Genomic DNA, 16,696 nt, shown 5'->3' on the forward strand with positions numbered 1-16,696 from the left:
GTGTTGATCTAAAAAAATTTTTTAAAAATTATAAAATGAAAGTCATTTATTCTAAGCCACCTCCCTTAGAAACATACATTCAAGTTAACATTTGCTCCTGAAAGTTATTGTTTCACCAGGACATGTAAAGAGATTACATTTGTAGTCATAGAGGGAAGTAGGCAACCATCAAGTCAACAGACTCCAAAAATTTGGGGAAAGTATGACTAGCAAAAAAGGTATTTGTGTCCAGGCTGGATGACCCGAGTTCCACCCCCAGGACCCACATGGTGGAAGGAGACAGCCAACTACTACAAGCTGTCAAAATGTCTCCTGACACTGATATATGAATATATGATCTATGGCATGTGCTCCCTTCCCTCTCAAAAACAAAAGCTAAGCTAAAAAGATTGTAGTACCTTTTCTTTATGGCTTTATGATTTAAAGAGCTCATCCTGCCTTAAGATAAGCTTCAGGCCAGGGCTGTCTAATGGCACACACCTTTAATTCCAGCACACAGGCAGCAGAGGAAGGCAGCTCTTGTGAGTTTTGAATCCAGACTGATCTACACAGTGATTTCCAGGACTGCCAGGGCTATGTAAGAAAATATACAACAAAAGTTCAGGACTTTAGCTGGGCGTTGGTGGCGCACGCTTTTAATCCCAGCAGTCGGGAGGCAGAGGCAGGCAGATTTCTGTGAGTTCGAGGCCAGCCTGGTCTCCAGAGCGAGTGCCAGGATAGGCTCCAAAGCTACACAGAGAAACCCTGTCTTGAAAAACAAACAAACAAAAAATAACCAAACAAAAATAGATACAATTCTACATAACATACTTCTATTTATGCTGTCAGTTATCTATTGCTGCATAACAAATCCTACAAACTTTAGTGGTATAAAATAGCACCCATTTTGCTATCTCACTATTCCCATGGATCAGGAGTCCCCATGTAGCCTAGTTTATTTCTCATAGTTCTGGAACAGAATGTCCAAAAATGGGTGCCAGAACTGGGCTCCTGGGAGGGTCTTCTGCCATGAACCACCACATAGGGAAGAAGATTCAAAAGCTTTCAGAGTTCTCCTCCTCCTCTTCCTCTTTCTCCTCCTCCTTCTCCTCCTCTTCTTCCCTTCTTCCTCCTCCTCCTCATCTTTTTTTTTTTCTTTTAAATAAGGGCACTAATCCCACTCAGGGGGATTCCACCTTAAAAATCTATTTACTTCCTGAAGGCCCTATCTTAATACCATCACATGATGAGTGGGATATTCAAGTTATGAATTCAAGGGGCTGTCACAGAACATTCAGTCCATAACAGTCCAAGCTACTGTCTCATTTCAAGACTGCAAGGGTTTTTCCAAGCTCATATGATGGTTGGCAGAATCCAGCTCTTTCCTAGCTGCTGGAACCAGTGCTGTCCCTTACTGCGGGACATCCTAGCACCTTTGCATTGTTGCCATACTCTTTTGTTTAAGATTATAAGCAAGTAGGATATTTGAAGGATAATGGATTCTACAGCCCACACTAGGCAAGTGTCCTAGCATTGAGCTGTACCCTGCCTCCACTCATATGCTTTTAATATGAATTGAAAATGACCAAAATGCCAAAGCTGGCTCTTTCCTGCTTGTGAGAGCCAATTTTTACATGTTCAGAAAACTTGGGAGTGAATTGATATTACATTGGTAGCACAAAACTGGCTGAGGTCAAATTATTCACTTCAGTGAGGTGGTGAACACCACAGTTGGGGTTCTTAATACCATCAAAAATGTGTTTGTTAAATATTTACCAACTCTGCTGGTTAGTTTTAACTGTCAACTGGGTACAGCCTAGAATCACAGGGAAGAGAGTCTTAACATGGAATCATCTAGATCATTGCTGGCTTGTGGTCATATCTATTCAGGATTGTTCTGATTGAAAATTGATGTAGGAAGATCCAGCCTATTGTAGTTGGCACTATTCCCTAGGCAAAGGGTCCTAAGCAGTAGAAGAGAAGTGCAAGCTAGCTGAGAGCAAGCAAAGATCCATGTGTTTGTTCTCTTTGCTTCTGACTGTGGATATTATGTTTGAATTTCCTACCTTAGTGTCCCCAAGATAATGGGCTGTTATCTAGAACTGTAACCCAAATAAAGTCTTTCTTTCCCTACTGTGCTTTTCATTGGGGCATTTGTCACAGCAACCAAGGCACCAACATACCACTGGTTGGCACAAGCCTGTGAGACTAATGCTACTGAGAGTGTGTACATATGCATTGCATTACTCAAGGCTTTTATGAGGTTTCACAGAGAAATGGCAGACAAGTGGGACTAGTTTTGTGTTTGAGGCATGGTCTCTCTACATAGCCCTGGCTGCCCTAGAACTCACTATGTAGACCAAGGCAGCCTCAAACTTAGAGACGCACCTGCCTCTGCCTCCCCAGTGCTGGCATTAAAGACATGTGCCAGTATGCCCAAAGGACAAATGTTTTTGAAAGTGTAAAATACCACATAAGAATAAGATATAATGGTATTACTATAAAATACAGAAGAACGGAAGGAGGAAAATACCCCCAAGAATCTAGGGAAAGCAATGGAGGCAAGGAACTGGAAAAAGGGAGACTGCAGATGGAAGAGACTAGAAAACCTGAGTGGTTCATATAAAAACAAAAGTGCCCAGATACAGGCTGGAGAGATGGCTCAGCGGTTAAGAGCACTGAGCACCAGGACTTGATTCCCAGCACCCGCTTGAAAGCTTATTTCTGTAACTCCAGTTCCAGGGGATTCATCACCCTCTTCTGGCCCCCACAGGCACTGCATTTCAGCAAGCAAAACACACAGATAAAGTAAAAATTAAAAGACAAATCTAAGTGACACATATAATCTGTCTCAAAATCTCTTTGACTTCTTTTATAACTATGTAGACTTAAGAGATATGCCAAACACAAGAAAGCTGTATTACTTGGAATGACTGTTTTGTATTGTATCTCAACTTCTCAGACGCGGATGAAAGATAAGAAACAGAGCTGGTATGGGGGCTTATTCCTGTAACAGCTGCCAGTTCAAGGCCAGCCAGCGCTATTGAGTAAGATCCTGTCCCCACAAAACAAAATCAAGTCAAACAAAAACAAAAAAGACAAGAAATGGAAAAAAAAAAGATGAGAGTATGGCATTAAAATATAAGAGCCATCTTGATGATTTCTAGGATGGATCAAATATTTAACAGCCTATAAAAGAATAGTGATGCATATCTGGGCTCCCAGCACACTGAAGATTGAGACAAGAGATTATGACTTTGAGGTCAGCCTGGGCTACACAGCAACTTCAAAACCACAAAAACAACAATCATAACAACAAAACAGCCTGACAACAAGCTTAATGGTAGTGGACAAAGCCATTTATAAGCAATGTAGTTGACTATTATCCTGCCAAAATACACTGCATAATTCTTTCTTTTCTTTCTGTCTTTTTGTTTGTTTGTTTGTTGATATACGGTTTCTCTGTGTGGCCCCGACTCTTCTGGAACTCACTTTGCATACCAAGATGGTCTCAAACTCATCGATCTGCCTACCTCTGCTTCTGAGTGCTGGGAATACAGGTGTGTACCACTACATCCATGCCTGTAATCCCAGCCCTGGGGAGGCAGAGGCGTGAGGGTATCTCTGAATTTGAGGTCGGTTTGATCTACCAGACACCTGGACTCTGTCTTAAAATGTGTATGGGGGCGGGGCAGGACAGTGACGCTCAGTGGGTTAGGGCACTTGCTGCAAAGCCTGATGACCCAAGTATGATCACTGGGACCCACATAGCAGAAGGAGAAAATAACTACTACAAGTTGTTCTTTGACTCCACATATGCATAGTGGCAGATGCACCACACACACACACACACACACACACACACACACACAGAGAGAGAGAGAGAGAGAGAGAAGAGAGAGAGAGAGAGAGAGAGAGAGAAGAGAGAGAGAGAGAGAGAGAGAGAGAGAGAGAGAGAGAGAGAGTTAAATAGGCCATGGTAGCTTGTGGAGAGTGAGACAGGAAGATTTTTAGTTCAGGTTCAGTTGGGTTATATACTGAGTTCTAGGGTAGCCTAGGCTACAAAATGGAACAGTCTCAAAAAATCAGGAAAAAAACAATAACATGAATGTGTTTGGTGTTGAAAAATGTTTCTTGGGGCTGGAAACGGTCCAGTTGTTAAGAGTACTTGCTGCTCTTGCAAAAGAACATGTTCAGTTTCCAGTACCTACACACTGTTTTGACTCCAGTTCCAGGGAATGACAACTTCTGGCTCTATAGGCACCAGGCATACATGTACACAGACAACCATGCAGGCAGAACACATATATACACAAGCAAAAGTAAGTCTTCACAAAAGAAAAACGTTTTCCAGCCACCATTTTCAGTTATTTCAAATTTTACCTTAATGTATGAGTATCGATAATATTCTTCTTTTGGGGTGGGGGTTGAGACAGGGTTTCTCTGTGTAGCTTTGTAGACCAGGCTGGCCTCAAACTCACAGAGATCCATCTGCCTCTGTCTCCCAAACTCTAGGATTAAAGGTGCTCTCCACCAGCACCCAGCTTGAGTATCTCTAATATTCTAAGAGAAGCAAGAGCATGGGTACAAAAAAAAAAAAAGTTAAGTCAGGTGGTAGTGGCTCATGCCTTTAATCCCAACACTCGGGAGGCAGAAGCAGCAGAGCTCTGTGAGTTTGAGACCAGCTTGGTCTACAAGAGCTAGTTCCTGGACAGCCTCCAAAGTCACAGAGAAACCCTGTCTTAAAAAACAAAACAACAGGGCCTAGAGAGATGGCTCAGAGGTTAAGAGCACCGCACCAACTGCTCTTCCAGAGGTCCTGAGTTTAATTCCCAGCAACCACATGGTGGCTCACAACCATCCATTATGAGATCTGGTGCCCTCTTTTGGTGTGCAGATATACATGGAATGTATACATGATGTATACATAATAAATAAATAAAATCTTTAAAAAACAAAAAGAGCATCGGTACTTAAATTAGGAGAAGATATTTCATTACGCCAAAGTCTATTGCATTCACACTGACAGGAAGAAAAATTTCGAACATAATCATTCAACCTTTATCTATTCTTATTATTTAAAACCTCCTCAGGTTTCAAAGTGAGGTGTTTTCCTACATCAGCACTAGCGCAGACCTAGTCTGAGGCAAGTATATTCAGTTGCCTTTTGTTTTAAGGACACAGCAAGAAACATGAAGTAGTTTCCTGGGGCCTAAGGGGTATGACCCAGGAGCACCCCAGCAAAGCCTATCAAATTCCACATGACAAGCACCCCACATTCCTGTTGTGTTGTTTCTTCCATAGTCTTGCTCTTCAGCTTTAGCTTACCTCAAACTGTGTAGCCCAGGATGGCCTTGAACTTGTGAACTTACTGACTCAGCCTCCAGAATGTTTATAAGATTGTAAATGTTTATTACGCTGTCCAGTTACCATGTTTGTTTCTTATTTTATGTTTGTTATTTATTTAATATTTTGTGTGTATACTCTTACCTGTGCAAGTGTGCAGCTGGAGGTTAGGGGACAACTTTCCAGAGTTGGTCTCTCCTTTTACCAATGTGGCTTCTGAGGATTGAACTCAAATAATCCAGTCTTGGTTCCAGGCACCTGTGTCCCTTAGCCATCTCTCCTGCCTCCATGAGGTCTTCTAATGAATTCACATTGGAATTGCAGATAGTTCGGTAGCAGAACTCAATGTGAGACCGTGAATCCCTCCTACCCCCACTCCAAGCACTGGGGTAGGGATTGAAGGTAGAATATGTAGATTATAGGTAGGGTGACTTCATGGCATTCAGGATTGAGGATAGGAGCTTTTCTGTCTAAAGGTGGTACTTGTTACACAGCTTGCAACATTTTGTTGTAACACAAGTGATTAAATCGATTGTCACCAGCGTGCTAAGCCCTACCTATACTACTGAGTTTCATCCCCAGCCCCTCCGCCCTCCTCCTCTCATTTCTTTTTATATGTAGGGTCTCACTTTGTAGCCCTGGTTTGCCTCAAAAACGCGGAGATCTGCCTGCCTCTGCCTCTGCCTCTGCCTCTGCCTCTGCCTCTGCCTCTGCCTCTCTGCCTCTGCCTCTGCCTCTTGCCTCTGCTCTGCCTCTGCCTCTGCTCTGCTCTGCCTCTGCCTCTGCCTCTGCCCCTGCCCTCTGCCTCTGCCTCTGCCTCTGCCCCTGCCCCTGCCCCTGCCCCTGCCCCTGCCCCTGCCCCTGCCCCTGCCCCTGCCCCTGCCTCTGCCTCTGCCTCTGCAGATATACGGAGAAACCCTATCTGGGGGGCAGCGGGGTGGAGCATGAGCCACCGTACAACTGGCTAAGGTTATTTCTTCAAGTACAGGTTCTAAAAATTTGTTTTAAAGATTTAGACTTTTATATTTATAATTTGACTTAATATTTGTGTGAGTGTTTACAGCAAGCATGTCTGTAGGTGAATGCCATGTGAGCGCAGGAGCTTGTGGAAGCCAGAAGACAGCATAAGACCCTCGGCGACAGAGTAACGTCACCTGTGAGCCACCAACGCCCGGCTGCAACTAGTGCTCTTAACAGCTGAGCCCCATGAAGAGTTTAAAAGTCTAGTTTAAACTTCCAACTCCCAACCCTTCCCTGGTCTTTCTGTATCAGAGGTAGACGTGAAGTTTCCATGAAGCAAACTTCGGGGATACGCCATCAAAAGCTTTTCAAGGGCCAGGTGTGGTGGCGAACACCTTTAGTTGAGACAGAAGAATCTCTGTGAGTTAAAGTCCAGCCCAGTTACAAAGTGAGTTCCAGGACAGCGAGGGCTACATCGAGAGACCCTGTCTCCAAAAACTCCCAAACAAAAAAAACCCTTTCAAAGGCCAATGAGATAGCTCAGCCAGCAAAAGTAAAAGTGTGACCACCAAGCCTGGATCTCTCCACAGTGCAGAGAGAGCCGACTCCTGCAAGTTGTCCTCTGACCTCTACACACATGCTACGCCCACCTTCTCACCTCATCCCCTAATACTATAATTGAGAAATAATAGCTACTCCTCAAATTGAAATTGAGAAGCCTGGTTTTGGAACTCCCTTGTGTCCCAGCTGCACAGGGAGCTGAGGCAGAAAAATCCTGAGAGTTACTGGGACAACTTAGTGAGGCTCAGAGAAGGCCGGAAACTACAGCTCCTGGTAAAGGGCTGCCTAGCATGGACCCTGTGCTTGTCCCCAACACCACACAAATCCAATGAAAAGAAGTTTAAAAGCCCATGTTTCTCAAGAACCACTATGTCTAGACATTCTGTTAGGTTGTGCATACCTTATGATAAGTTTTCGAATCAAGTGTTATGAGCTAAAAGTTCTTTAAAATATTTAATCTGGGAACTACGAGGGAAACCTGCCTGGTTGTCTCTATGCTCCTCAAAGTCTGACATCTGATAAAAGCCTGACTGGTTTCTCTTAGTGCTGACAACTTCTGCCCTACAGGGACCGAGACAATCAGGGGAAGGGCCTCTTATTTGAGGCCTACCCAGGTCAGGAATCAGCTGAGCTGCTTGCTTTCCCCCAGTTTCCACTGTGAGGACCACACATGCAGAGCTTTATGACTTCAAGGTTATCAGCAGAATAAGGTATTAAAGAAACCTTTCAAGACTAACAAGAGAGCAATGAATGTAAATGAGAGAAAGAAACCAGAGGAAACGGAAACTCCCCCAGGCTGGAGTGGCATAAATAAACTCCACAGGAGTGATAGGAAACACTGTCCTAGGAAAATACAAACAAGAAGCCTTCAACAGAATCAAGAGAGTGCTTGGAAATTAATAGAGCTATGGTTTTTGTTTGTTTTGTTTGTTGTTGTTGTTGTTGTTTTTGTTTTTCGAGACAGGGTTTCTCTGTGTAGCTTTGGAGCCTGTCCTGGCACTAGCTATGGAGATCAGGCTGGCCTCGAACTCACAGAGATCAGCCTGCCTCTGCCTCCCGAGTGTTGGGATTAAAGGTGTGTGTGCCACCAACGCCCGGCTTTTTATTATTTTTAAAAGATTTTATTTATTTATTTATTATGTATACAACATTCTGCTTCCATGTATATCTGCACACCAGAAGAGGTCACCAGATCTCATAAGGAATGGTTGTGAGCCACCATGTAGTTGCTGGGAATTGAACTCAGGACCTCTGGAAGAGCAGTCGGTGCTCTTAACCTCTGAGCCATTTCTCCAGTCCCCCCTTTTATTATCTAAGGTTTATTTATTTATTATGTATACAGTGTTCTGTGTGCATGTATGCCTGCATGCCAGAAGAGGTTATCAGATCTCATTATTGATGGATGTGGTTGCTGGGAATTGAACTCAGGACCTCTGGAAGAGCAGCCAATGCTCTTAACCTCTGAGCAATCTGTCCACCCCTAACCTTTTTATTTTATTAAAAAAATCAATTATAGGTATAGGGATGGACCTACTGGTAAATTACTTGCCATCAAAATGCAAAGACCTGAGCCAGGTGGTGATGGCACACACCTTTAATCCCAGAATTTGGGAGGCAGAGGCAGGCAGAGTTTGAGACCAGCCTGGTCTACAAGAGCTAGTTCCAGGACAGCCTTCAAAGTCACAGAGGAACCCCCTCTCGGAGGAAAAAAAAAAAAAAGGTTAGACCTGGGTTTGTATTCCTGGCACCACATAAAATCTAGGAATGGGATGTGGTCATGCTAGTAATCCCAGTGCCAGGAAGATGGCCATAGGATCCCAGGGTCTTGCTGACCAGCCACGATGGCAGAATCAGTAAGCTTCAGGTTCAGCAAGACAGCGCATTTCAAAAAAATAAGGTGGAGGATAACTGAGGAAGACACCCAAAATCAACCTCTGGTCTCCACCCAAAAAGCAGTTGTGGATCAATTATGGTGGTGGCATATGCCTGTAATTCCAGCACATGGGGGGCTGAGGTAAGGAGAACCTAGGCTCTATAACAAGACCTTCTCAACAACAAAAACTAAAACAAAAAACCAAACAAAAAAAATTGTAGACAATTTATTTGAATAAAACGTTTGTAATAATTTTAGTTTTGATTCTCCAAATATTCTTAGTATTGCTTTATCCCCTCAGTCACACTGCAGGAGTTTTATAGGAGGAGTGATTCCTGTTGCCTTGTACTCACTCATTTTCCTTGCATATACCTTGGTGACCTACATAAAAGTTAGTCATAACTCATCTGTATTCAGGGCTCTTGTGCGAAGCCCTGTATTGCTTAACTTGACAGGCCTGTATCTGAAGTGTGAGATGGGGAGTTGCCGACAGTTCCCAGCAGCAGGATGTTTAGCAACTAAGGTGTGGCATCGCCCAGGATGTGGATAAAGGACTCCGCTCTTGTCATACACCTTCAGTTCCGCATCTTCTATTGAGCAGTAAGCTCTGTAATACAGACATTCTAATCCTTAAATAAAGGGGGGGGGGTAAATGTAGCTATCCAAACCCAAAGTCCTGCACACTCTGAAAATTCCTGGAAAGAGAATCAGTTTGGATTTTCCTTTCCCCTGCCAAGTTCCACAGGACCAGAGAAGTCTTCACCACAAGAGCCCAGGAGCCTACAGGCCAGCATTACCAACACACATGGGCATGGCTATGGGGCAGCCTCTCACAAGATGTTTGATGCTGAGCCTGCATTCACAGTCATCCCATTATAAAGTGGAAGAGTTTCAAGACTGTAAGTGAAAGACCCGCTCGGAATGCTTCTGCATGCACCCTGCCCCTGGGGACTAAGCAGGGCAGGGCCAGGGTTCGGCCAGGGGCTGGAGAATGCAACGCGGGCGGCGCCTGGAAGGGGAACTTGAGCTGGGAGAGCAGCGGTGCTGCTTGTCCAGGAGCTGCGAGCGGGGAGCCGCCTCCAAGGCCAAGGACACGGGGGCCGCGGAGCTGCCGGGGCCTCCCAAGCCTTCACCCCGGCAGGGCTCGCGCCCCCGGCCCGCCTGGCACCGCATCTCGGGGCTGGGGCCGAGCAACGAGCACCAGGTGGGCGGCACGAGGGCGAGCACCAGGTGGGCCGGCACGAGAGCGAACACCAAGTGAGCCGGCCTAGCCCCCGCCCGATGAGAAACACTCCGTCCCAAGGTCTCCGCCCCCAAGGTCAGCTATCCGGACGCGGAGGGAATTGAGTCTGTTGTACCAGACACCAGACCTTGAGAATATGCTGGTCTGGAATGGCTCTGTGCCTCACTTGGACCGTCCAATAGAAATGACTCTGTACTTTGCCTCATTTGAATGACTCTGTATTTCACCTCATTTGAATAACTCTATACTTCGCCTCATTTGAATAACCCTGTATAGCGCCTCATTTACATTGACCAATGGGAATAGCTCTGTACAATGCCTCATTAGAATTATCCAATAGAATCCCTGCTTCTAGCTTGCGCCTTTTTCCCTATATAAGGACCCATTTCCCTTGGCTCGGGGCGCTTGGCCTCACAGAAGCTAAGTCTCCCGGGTACCCGTATCTCCAATAAAGCCTCTTGCGGTTTTGCATCCAAGCTCGTGGTCTCGCTGATTCCTGGGTGCGGGTCTCCTTCTACGAAAGTACCTCTTCGGGGGTCTTTCATAAGCACTGGAGGGGACACTGAGGGGTAGAATGAGAGCCCCTGACCTCTGTGGTTGGCTCCAAATTCTCAGGTAGTTAAAACTAACGTGCAAACTTAGACCTCTGAGTTCTTTTCGTTGGTTCCTCCCATCTGACTAGAATATGCTTAGGTTAGGATATGACTTTTATTTATTCATGACTTAATGAGTTAAATCTTGTCTGATGAATTAACTAATTAATTTAACCATCTGTTTATTCAACAAATATTTATCAAGTACTTATACATGGCACTGTGTTAGGTTTTTAAGTATAGAAACCAGGACGCAGAGCTAAGTGGTAGATCACTTGTCTTACTAGAGGTTAGCAGTTGGAGAACTTGGCAAAACAGGTTGGAAAAGTCCCCGGTTGAGTTAGGGCAGTCCTGGTGAGGACTCAGAAGACAACTGTGATGGGAATGACTGGTCATGACCAGTTAGAATGTTGGTAGAAACATGGCATAAAGGCAATCTTGATGAAAGAAGATACTGGAAACTGGGATTAAGGTTATCTATCCTCTTACTGAGTAGCAAAGAAATGAGTTAAATTTAAGAGGTATGAACTAAATTATCTGGCAGGAGACATTTCTAATGTAATCTCTCTCTGTGTTTTATTTACTTGTTATTTTATTGAGATGGTACTATTTCCATAGTATCATCCTGTAGCACAGGCAGTTTTTTGTTGTTGTTTTTTTGCTTCTTTCTAATAGTATCTGTGTGTGTGTGTGTGTGTGTGTGTGTGTGTGTGTGTGTGTGTGTGTGTATGTTTGTTTGTTTGTTTGTATGCACACACATGTGTGAGAGGCATGGTACAAATATAGAAATCAGTAGACAATTTTTGGAATATGCTTCTGTCCTTCCAGTATGGGTTTTGGAATTGAACTAAGGACATCACACTAAGCATACCATTGAACAATCTTGCTGGCACTTGGCTAGCTTTGAACTCACATATTCCTGCCTTTGCCTCCCATTATTCCTAGTTCCATGGTTTCTTTCTTTCTGTTTTCACTTCACGTGTATGGATGTTGAGCTTGCATGTATGTCTGTGTACCACGCGTGTGCCAGGAGCTCAGGGAGGCCAAGGGTGTTGGAGCCTCTGTAAGTGGGGTTACAGGTGGTTGTGAACCACCGTTTCTGTACTGGGAATTAAATCTGGGTTCTCTGAAAGAGGACCACCATCTTTCTAGCTTTCTTTCTTTTAACCCCACACAATACAGTGAGAGAAAAATGATGTAACAATGGGAATTATAATGGGAAAGGACCCAGAATTCTGAGATTTGAAGGACTTTCAGCTGGTACAGAGTTAAAGACGTTACGTTTTTGAGGAAAGGCGTGTTCCACACGTGCACGAGGAATAAGGGGATTATAAAGAATGTGACTAGAAGCAAGCCAAGTGTCATTCTTCAGGGCAATGGAAAAGCACTCCAAAGACATTTCTAAACATTTCCTTGTTATTTTCTAGAGACAAAGTCTTGCGATGCTGCCCAAGCTGGTCCCAACTCCTGGGATTACGTACCCCTCCTCCCTGCTCTTCCCCAGTAGGTGGTATTTCAGGCACACACTACTGTGCCTGGCTCATTGCTGGTATCTCACAAGCTGCCCCACTGAAGCCCAGAGCTCTAAGGAGGCAGATCGTTTTGGGGGGGACTAGACAGAGCTCTGTCCATGAACTTGTTGCCCCACACCTTGGAATTCTGCCCTTAATTCCAGCACAGTGCTCTTTGGCTGACCTGAGCCATGGCTTAGACTCAAGTGTGCTAGGTGTGGCTGGGCGGTGGCTCTGAAGAGCAAGGCCGTAAGTGTTAACAGTTGCCTGTGATAATTTTGCAGGTGCACAGAGTTTGTAAGCTTGGTAAAAAGTTGTCTCCACCTAGGTGTCAGACACCTAGGTGTATCAGACAGCCCAGAGCAATGCCTGCTGTAGCATCGTGGATGGATGGGACTGTTCCCACGACCAGGAACTATCCATGTAGAATGCCAGCCTGCAACTGCTGCAGGCACGATACTCTGATACTTCCTAGAGACTCCAACACACAGCATCTACTGTTTGGCTGAGCGTGTCACACAACCCCTTGGGGAGCCAACTCCCTACAGTGTGCAGTGAGTGGGACATGGAGTCAGAAGATCTCCAGCTTTGATTTAGTATTGTTAACGCTGTTACCTTTTCAGTTGCTTGGGACCTGTTATTTTCTTTCTCGATTTCTCCTTGTTATAAAGGAGGTGTGAGCCCTATGCCTACCACACCCATGGATTTTAGAAAGAGGTAATGTTAGTTCCACAGACTCTTAGTTGGAAAGAGAATTTGCCTCAGGATGAACCATGCTTTGAGTCTCACTCCTTCATTACTTATTATTTATTTATTATTCCCTGTCTGATTTAGATGAGACTTTGGGCTTTGCACTTAAGGGTTGGAGTTAGAAAGAGTTGAGGGTTCAGGGTTATTGGAGGGGTGTATCACACATGTGAGAAGGACAAGAAGAGACAGACTGCAGGCTCTGAATGTATCCATTGTATTACACACAGTTATCCTAAGAACATGCAGCAGTTTTAATCTAGAAACAGTTTTAATCTAGTGAATTTAACAGTGTTTGTCCCTCCTGGAAAATGTTTCTTTTCCTGTGAAGGAAGTGTAACTACCTAATACTCCTGGCTTGCCTGTCCTGTGTCTCCCAGCAACCCAATTAGCCAGCTGGAGGAGGAGCTGACTAGTGAATTCCACTTCTGTGCCCTACCTAGAACTGGTGGCCTCCAGCTGACAGGGCTTTTGAGGAACGAGGCTGTCCTTTGTCCTTCAACAGGAAATGTGTGGTTTTTCTGGCCCTGCATGTAACAAGTTGGGCTAATATGCCTTAATTTAGAATTCAGAATTAGGAAGCCCACAGGCCCAGAGGTATCAGCCATATTCTCTAATAAGCAACTCTCCTCCAAGGCTTTTGCATTGGCTCCTGCCTCCAGGTTCCTGTCCTGTTTGAGATTCTGTCTGCCTGTCCCTTATGATAGACTGTGATAGGAGCATGTAAGTCAGAGAAACCCTTTCCTCCCCAAGTTGCTTTGGTCGTGGTGTTCATCACAGCCATAGTAACCCCACCTAAGACAGACATTTTGAAAAGAAAAACTGGAAAATACACCCCAAAAAACTAACAGCAGTTACTTCTCCCAAATGAGACTGGGTGTTCCATTTGGATTTAAACTTTGTATATAAATCCCCTGTTCACTGAATAATTTTCCAATGATCTTTTGCTACTTTTACTAGGCAGGTGTTCTACTATTGAGGTACATTTCAGTCCCTTTAACACATTTTATTATATGATGAGTATTTACATATTGAAGTACATACTATGAAGCCAGTTCTTTTCTGCTTTATCTTTTCCTATGTCCTGAGCTGAGAGTTCCAACTTCTTAACATTTTCTTAATCTGTGTAGACAAGGCTGGCCTTAAAAAGGGATCTTCTTGTCTCAGCCTCCCGAGTGCTGGGATTGCAGGTGAGCACTCCAGGCCTGGTTTTTGCTCTTTCTTTCTTTCTCTTTCTTTCTTTCTTTCTTTCTTTCTTTCTTTCTTTCTTTCTTTCTTTCTTTCTTTCTTTCTTTCTTTCTTTCCTTCCTTCCTTCCTTCCTTCCTTCCTTCCTTCCTTTCTTTCTTTCTTTCTTTCTTTCTTTCTTTCTTTCTTTCTTTTCAAGACAGGGTTTCTCTGTAGCTTTGGAGCCTATCCTGGCACTCGCTCTGGAGACCAGGCTGGCCTCAAACTCACAGAGATCCACCTGCCTCTGCCTCTCGAGTACTGGGATTAAAGGCGTGCACCACCAATGCCCGGCTTGGTTTTTTATTCTTACTGTTATAGTTCCTTATTCTCTAGCACTACGAGGAAGGACCTCACCTCCAACCATCATCATTATCCCACCAAGTAGGTATTTGCATTCTCAACCTAACTTGGCTGTCACAGTACGGTAATTTAACTGGACACCAATCTATGTATTTCTGTGAAGGAATTTCATAGATGGAATTAAACATGATCAATCAGTTGACTTTTAAACTAGACTATCTGGTATAAATTCACAGTGTTAGATCCCCGGAAAACTTAGGTATCCGGGGTTCCAGGCCACGACTGAGGTCACCCCAATCACCAGGCGGATTCGGGAGCTTGATGCAAACTGCACAAGGCTTTATTGTAATTTAACGAGCTAACCCCATGTTAGCTTGGGTCTTTCACCCACCCGCCATGGCGGATGGCTTGAAAAAGACAACTGCTAGGGCCTCCCAAGAGATCTTGTAGGGCAGCGTAAGGGGAGTGTCTAGGGGTACGCACAGGCTCACTATTGGTGTGCTTCCAGCCTTGGAGGGCTTGCCCTGTGTTGATTGGTCAACTGGTTGTTATGGCCCATAGGCCCTCCCAGGGTGGTTGCTATGCGCTTGTCTGTAAAGCACACCCAGGGTCGTAAAGCATAGCGCCACCAGCTAACTTCTGATTGGTTCCTTGTCACGAGGCAGGCACCTAACCTCTAGTGACTAAGACAAGATCATAGAACATGTGTTACTGTCATGGCTGCCGAAATGGGGAGCTGGTCCCTTCAACAGCCCCTAGTCTCAGCAACCAGGGAGTCTGAGGAACAGGGCTCACAAAGGTTCACGAGTTTGAGAGCCCCCTGGTAGATACAGAGCCTTCATTTCAATTTTGAAAAGTAATGTACACTACTACATGTCATGTAAGTAGACTTATGTGTGTATAGAAGCTCCTTTGACTTACCTCCCAACAAATGCATTGTGAGCTAAACTTCCTAAGTTAAAAAAAAACATAAAAAACATGTTTAATACAGCACACACAGTTATCACACTGCATATCTCTTGAACAAGAAAAGATGAAAAGTACATGTATAGTTTCTCCTGAGTGAGTATAGCTTTCAAGCCATCATAAAGTTGAAAAATAAGTTGATCCATTAGAACTTGGAATGTATACATATTTGAACTAGTAGAGTGCCATGTTCTGAGAAATGTGGATCTGGAACCCTGACTTGGGGTGGCAAGGAAATGAAGAAAGGACAGACACACAGACACATGTGCCCTGGAGTAAAGGGGGGGTGGGGTGAGGTATGTGTATGCTGATTGAGTGGCCTATTACTAATAAAACCTGGAACCTCAGTGTGTGTGTCTATCAGGTATAACACACAGGGAGGAGTTAGCTAGTCTCAGTAGCAGGTCTTTGTATGTGAGCAGTCCCAGGCTATAAAATCTGGGAGGAGGAATCTGCAGTTGCTAGTATTTGTACACATTGGTCACTTGCTCACACTCAGATCCCAGGGGAAGGCTTTGCCATCCCTCTGAGCCTCACCCAGGAAGGCTTTGTCATTCCTGTTGGTCTGATGTATTAGAGTCCTTGACATGGTTGTGCCCATGTCAAGAGTACACATTCACTAATGATTTCATTCAGTCATTCTGTCAGAGCTTCCTCCATTCCCTACGGAAGAGAGCATGGGTGTGTATGTGTGTATATGTGTTTGTATATGTGTGATGAGACAAAATGTCCAATGAGACAATTTTTATTTTATTTACCTTTTCTTTTTACAATCTTTTTTTTTTTAAAGATTTCTTTTATTGTATGACTCTGAGTGTGGGGGTTCACAGAGGTCAGAAGAGGGTGTCAGATGCCCTGGAACTGGAGTTACAGAGATTGTGAGGCACTTCACGAGGGTGCTCCAGGAACCAAACTCTGGTCCTTTGGAAGATTTTGAAACACTCTTAACCATGGAACTCTCCTTTTACAATGTTCAAAGTCAGTGAATATTTGCTCTACAGTGTTGAGGCAGCTCTCCAAAGCATAGACTCCGACCTCAGTGAAGAATTTAACAACTCTCTGTTGTGCTTTATTACTTTGTCCATGTGTATGCTCTTATCTTATCATAACTTAGCGGGAGTGTTTATTACCAGAGCACTGGCAGTTCCTGTCCAGGCTCGGAAGCCAGAGAGATAATGTTTATATGCAGATACCATGGGCGGGTCATGCAGATGAATGGCAGCCCAGTTTCACTCTGTCCATCCAGTCTCTAAATAAATCCCCCCTACCCCCATTTTCCTCATGAGTCACTGTAGCTCCTGCTGTGTTCCCAACAAAACACTGGGTCAAAACTCTGGCCTGGGCATGGGTGTGTATGTCCAGGGCCACCAGGCCAGTTACTCATTACTC

The sequence above is a fragment of the Cricetulus griseus genome, chromosome 2, assembly GCF_003668045.3.
Source record: "Cricetulus griseus strain 17A/GY chromosome 2, alternate assembly CriGri-PICRH-1.0, whole genome shotgun sequence".
In the NCBI taxonomy this organism is placed as follows: domain Eukaryota; kingdom Metazoa; phylum Chordata; class Mammalia; order Rodentia; family Cricetidae; genus Cricetulus; species Cricetulus griseus.